A 6,646-nucleotide genomic window follows, 5' to 3' on the forward strand; every position below is an offset into this window, starting at 1 on the left:
AAATAAGCACTTGTATCGCTAAAGTTTCGTCGGAACGAAGTTACGGAAAGTTAATTAACAAACGGAGACATAACACTTAGATCTTTCTAGAGTTTAGGAAAACCATGAGAATCAGGTGTAAGAATTATCTTAAATAGTAAATTGGAAGCCACAATACTATCAGCTAGACATGATACGCAAGGAAGAATTTGTTACGTTGACTTAAAATTTAAGAACAATAGAATTATAAGGATCATAAATATCTCTGTACCAGTAACTCAAACAAATAGATCAACTTTCTTACAAAATGTAAAACAGTACATGTACTGCTCACATGAGATAATTTTAGCAGGTGATTTTAATTTTATAGAAAAATCCATACCTCGATAAAATGAACGAAAATAGAAACAAAAAAGATTCTAGTGTAACAACTTTGCAAAGTATTACTCAAACTTTTGAAATAGTAGATATTTAGAGACACTTAGAACCGGTAATACCTGGAATAATCTTTTGGAGCCATGATAGAATAGGTAGTAGGTTAGATATGATTTATGTTTCTTATTGTCTCTTAAACCATGCTTTATATACTGAAATCAGCCCAATTGGCAGTAGGCAACATCATGTTAGTGATCGTAACTTTTTACTACTAGAAATCAACATACCAGAAGCAGTAAATAGGGGAAAAGGTTATTGGAAATTAAATATAACATTATTAGAAAATGAAGAAGCAGGCAAAGAAATAGATGATATACTTATAACTTCATGTAAAGACCAAAAACGGAATATATGTTTGTGGGAAAATTTAAAGTCAACAATAAAGACAAATTTTCAAAAAATAAGTAAGAGAATATCAAAGGAAAAAAAGGAAATAAACTCGAGAGAATGCTAACTAAAATAGCAAGATTTGCAGATAGTGACGCCAATTTTATGGAATCTATAGATACTATAAACAAGAATTAAACGAATTATAAGAGGAAAAATTTGAAAGCATAAGAATTATGACAGGTGCAAGAAAACTTGATAAAGTATAAAAATCTAATAGTAATTTTTGTAAACAATTTAAAGAGAGAGAAGGAAAAACATAATTAAACGATTAATAAACGACAAAGGTAAATTAGTAACACATAACTCAGAAATTAAAGAAGCAGTACTAAAATATTATACAAATTTATATACAGATAAACCAGTCACAAAAGAAATATGACCAGATATTACTAAACAATTACCAAAATTAGAGGTAGATAGTAATTTGAATAACCCTTTCACAAATGAAGACATATAATATTATAAATAGTTTATCCTTAAATAAAACACCCTGATTAGACGGATTGCCAGTGGAATTTTATAGGAAATTTTGGCCAACTATAGAGAAAAACTTTGTAAATATGTTAAATACTTCATTAAATAAAGGAACTCCCCCCTAACTTTTAAAGAAGGTGTAATAACATTGCAGTGTAAGAAGGAATATTCCGATTTGATAAAAGATTATGGATCTATTACATTGTGTAATGTTGATTACAAGATTTTAACAAAAGCAATAAATAATATAATAACTAAAGTGTTAGATAAGTTAATAACATCAGCACAAACAGCAGGTGTACTGGATAGAGATACTTTTTTACAATATAAATATGTTAAGAGACATAATATTTTTTTCTAATAACGGAAGCCTGTATAATATCACTGGATCAGAAAAAAGCTTTTGATAAAATTAATCATGAATTTTTATTTTACATTCTGAATAAATATGGATTTCCCAAGAATTTCATAAAATGAATTAAAATAATTTAAACTAACATAACTTCCAAAATAAACGTAAATGGATTTTGTAATGAAAATTGTATGTAAGGTCCGTGGTGAGACAAGGCTGTCCTGTATCTCCCACTTTGTATGTCTTAATCTTAGAATGTTTTTTATCGAGTGTAAATGCTAGTTCTGACGTTAAGGGTTTTCGAATACCAGGAAACTATAGTATCCAGCAAAAATGTATGGCACATGCAGATGATGTAACCTTAACTCTAACTAGTACGGAATCCATTACAGAAATTATGAAATCATTGGAACAATACTGTCAAGCCAATGCAGCACGAATTAATATGAATAAGTCGAATGCCTTTTGGTTAGGTAAGTGGAGAGGAAAAACAGATACACCAGGAAATATAAATTAGACTGCAAATCCCGTTAGAAGTTTAGGTATTTGGTTTAATCCATATGATTCAACCAGATATAACTGGAAAATCAAAATCACAGAAGTCACAAGAATAATAAATAGATGGGTAGAAAGGGAAATGTCATTATTGGTAAAAGCTCAAATAATAAAACAGGTTATTTATCCGAAATTAAATTATATATTGGTCGAGTCTTACCTCCGATTAAAGAGGAAATTAAAAAAATAGAAAGTTTAATCTTTAAGTTTATATGGAATAACAAATCTGAACGATTGGCAATATGTTTACCAAAAGAATTAGGAGGTTATAGTCTCCCAAATTTTAAAAATCACTTAATAGCCTTGACTACAAGTTTAACATGCAAAATAGTATTTTCAGAACACAATTGTGCTCTTTTTTTATCATTATATCTTAGGAGACAAAAATTAAATTTTTCTGTGACTCATATAAAAACCAATCCCTCAAGTTATTTAATCCATCATTTTATTTAAAATTTATTACTGAACCTTTAGTTATAAAATGTAAAGAAAATAACCAAGTAAAATTGTATAGAATGAAAATACAGGAGATTTATAATTTACTAACACCGACAGTAACACCCAAAATACAATAACAACACCAACAGGTAAACTCGACACAGACATGGAAAAATATAAGTAATAAAAAATTAGAAGGTAAAAGAAGAGATATGAACTTCAAGATAGCCCACAATATAATAAATACTAGAGAAAGGTTACACAGATTTAAATTAATGAAGACAAATAAGTGTCCATATTGCTCGAGTATAGAAACAGTGAAACATCTCTTATTTGATTGTCCTAATGTTCAAGTTTACTGGAGAAAAGTTTCAATTATATCTAAGGTCAGACCTCTCAGTTACACAACTGTCTTATTTCATAATCCATTACATGTCACTAAAAAACATATATTTTCTTTTATCTTACTTATGAGTGAATTAAGATATCAGATTTGGTTATCCAGATATAGAGCAGTGTATGACAATTTAAGAGAAAGTATACCAGTAGTAATGAGAAGGGTAAGATCAAACATAAGAATAATAGTGAGTTACGATCACAGACTGCTCACGGAGGCAGAATTCAATAAGAGATGGATACCGAAAGGATCATGTTTGTTCACCTAAATGGGAGATCTTCTGGATTTCAAGTTCTGATAGATTCACTATGTCCAACGAGCATCATGTTCTATTTTAAGTGACTAGAGAGGAGGGAGAGCTGCGACGGACCAAAGAAATTGGAGGTGTTGACCTGATAGAATGTGATGGTTGTAATCTTGTTTCTATTTCGTGTAATACCGTGAGAGGAAAGAACACGATGGTAAGTATAAATTTTCTTATTTATCTGTTCGTTCTTCTTTTCTTTCGGTACTGTCCATTAAAGTTAACTTTAAATGTGCAGATAAAGGTCGAGGTAAGTGAATCTTTACCAACTCTCCATACCTCTTAACAGCATCTCGTTTATTTTAAAGTGTTTTATATATACAATCTAGTTTTACATTACAGGGTTACTTTATGTTCATTGTTAAGGGGCGAGAAAGGTGAAGTTTTACCATTTCTTCATACCCTTATCCAATATCTAATTATACCGGTGCATAGAGTAAAAAATTGTGGAAAACTAATATTAAGGTGGTAGTTATTATAGCTGATAAAGTATAAAAGTAGAATTAAGTATCTATTTTTGCCACAAAAACATGAAGGAAATTATATTTGCAATTGCTCATCACACATATATCTGAATAGGATATTTGTAGGGCTGATATACTTACCAACCCTAATAGTAGAGCTAGCATTTACCTACTATTATCTTCCTTCATATTTAATCAAACGATATACAGATGTAATGTACTGAATCCCATTGTTTCTTTTTTTGTAACATTATAAGTTAATTGAAAATCTATTGAAGATAGTTAAACATTAATATACCTGTAAAACTCACCGGTATCTTAGCCATACTCTCCATAATTTTCTTATCACACATGTTCGCGGCGCGATAGTTCAGTCTACGCCTAACAACTCAAAGTACAAAAGGGGACCAACAAGATGGCCACTTCATAACTTCCGGTAACTTCATGTGAAAGGGTCAATGCTCAACTCAGTTCAATATAGAGAGAAGTGGTCTGTTGATAGATAGATAGATATATGTTAGTTTAAAAGTTTTAAACAATCATGTTTGAAAATATCTTTGTATAGATTTGCCTTAATAATAATAAGCCTCCAAAAATCTGAATATTATTTCCTTGACAAAAAAAATATTATAATGAACGTTTGTGATTATAATTAACATATAAAAGTGATTGAATCTAACTGTACTAAGTAAATTCTGATAAATGTCTAAGAGCTACTATAGGTTTTATTCTTGCAAAACAATATTAACAAAAAATCAATGTCGACTACAGTTTTTCCATTTCTTAAGGAAACAAACTTGAAAAATATCTTACTCAAATTACCATTTAAGTTTGATGACTTTATGTGCATGGTATGAACTCAGAAAATAAATAAATATAAATTTCTAAAGAATGTAATTAGTTATAAATTCTTAGAAAGCCACGGTTTCATAAATACGATTTTCTAGTGCTGGTTAATTTGTGAGAAGAATGGCACCAGATCAATAGTTGGGAGAGGAGGACAGCAGATACTGTTACTATAACGTATTGTCTTCTTTCAATCTCTCTCTCTGCCTTTCTTCGTTTTTCTTTCCTGCTGTTAATATGTTTGATTTTAAATTACAGTTCTTTCGTCTTATTTTTTCATTATAGTTTTTAAAAAGATTTCAAAACTTCGGATACAGAGAGAATTGACACAAATCATCAGCTTAAATTTTGTAATACTTTATTGGATTCTCCTAAATGGATATGACTCAAAGAAAGAAAACGACACACTAGATATAAGGCAATAAAGTCAGTCCTCGTTATTCGTCTCCTCGTTGTTTGTCGTTTCGTTAATTTGTCGTTTGAAAATAAATTAACTCTATCGCCACGTGGTCGGTCGAATCGATCGACCTCGTAACCACTTTGCACTCACTATAGTGTCTTCAAGGCGTGCTATTTGCGACGTACATTTTCACAGCTCATCAAGGAGAGTGTGGTGAAGATGGCATATCCACCAGGGAAGTTTGGCGCAATTATAACATCATTAAGGCAGTGAACAACATCGGAGAGTCATGGGAGAAGTTATTTTCAAGTGTATGAACAGTGTATGGAAAAGCTGTGGCCTAACTGCATAAATGACTTCGTTAGTTTTGAACCTGATATAACTCAAATTTACAACAACATTGTGCAGCTTGCACAACAGGCTTGTTTCAATGGAATTTCATGAGGATGATATGGAGGAGTTATTAAATTCCCATGGGGAGAGATTAACAAAAGAAGACCTCATAGAGCTGGCCCAACAAACAGAAGACGTGGTTGCAAGTGATGTTGCTGAAGAGGCTTCACCATAGATGGTCCTTACACGCAAAGTGTTCTCAGACATCTTTAATAAGGTCAACGAAACAATGGAACTCGCCTATGGAAATGATCCTGACATGGAGAGCAGCAGTGCAATGGCATAGAAGATGCAGGATGCAATATTTTCTTACCAAGAAATATATATATAAAAAGAAAAGAAAGTAAACAAGACAAAAATACCATCACTTCTAATAAGCAGGCAGCTACACCTGCACCTGAAGAGGAGGAGGGAATGATCCCGCTCCCTGCTTCTCTCCACAGTAACTCCCCACCCCTGCCACACGGAGTCAGCTTTGTTAGTATATATTAATTTGTCTTTAAGATGCAATTTTATTAATCAAATTTATTAGTAATACTATTTTTCAGGTGATATTATATATTAATGCATTTTGTAAAATATTATTGTACAAATAATGAGTAAAAATTTTCAAATATTTTATTTTTGAAACATTTTCGTCGTCCGAACATATCTTCCATGTATTATATGTAAGTCACTGGATTAGTGGGCCCCGTTGTTCGTCGTGGCCTCATGAACTCATCCACGTCATATAACGAGGACTGGCTGTAAAAGCTAACATATTACCTCAAATTTGTGATTTTCAAAATTATAGTTTCCATGTTTTTTCTTTATTTCATAAAATATGTGCAAACTCATATGTTATAACAACAAAATGAGTCATCTGAGTCCAAGAATTATTTGTAAATTACATTTCTACATGAATATGAATTGATTTTAACCATTATTCACTACCAAGAATCTGAATTTTTCAAACCATGATTAAAACAGCTAATCAAACAGAACGATTAACTCTCTTTTACAATATTCAATAGTGATTAAAAAAAAGTATTTAACCTTTAGTGCTCGTAAATGTCGGGCCTGGCATGGCCTGATGGTTAAGGCACTCGACTTACAATCTGCATGCCACGAGTTAAAATCTCGTCACCGAACATACTCTGTGGCCCGGCACGGCCTGGTGGTTAAGGCGCTCCTCTCGCAATTTGGGGGTCGCGGTTCAAATCCCCGGCACACCAAACTC

Source organism: Limulus polyphemus, unplaced genomic scaffold (assembly GCF_000517525.1).
Source record: "Limulus polyphemus unplaced genomic scaffold, Limulus_polyphemus-2.1.2 Scaffold362, whole genome shotgun sequence".
Lineage (NCBI taxonomy): Eukaryota > Metazoa > Arthropoda > Merostomata > Xiphosura > Limulidae > Limulus > Limulus polyphemus.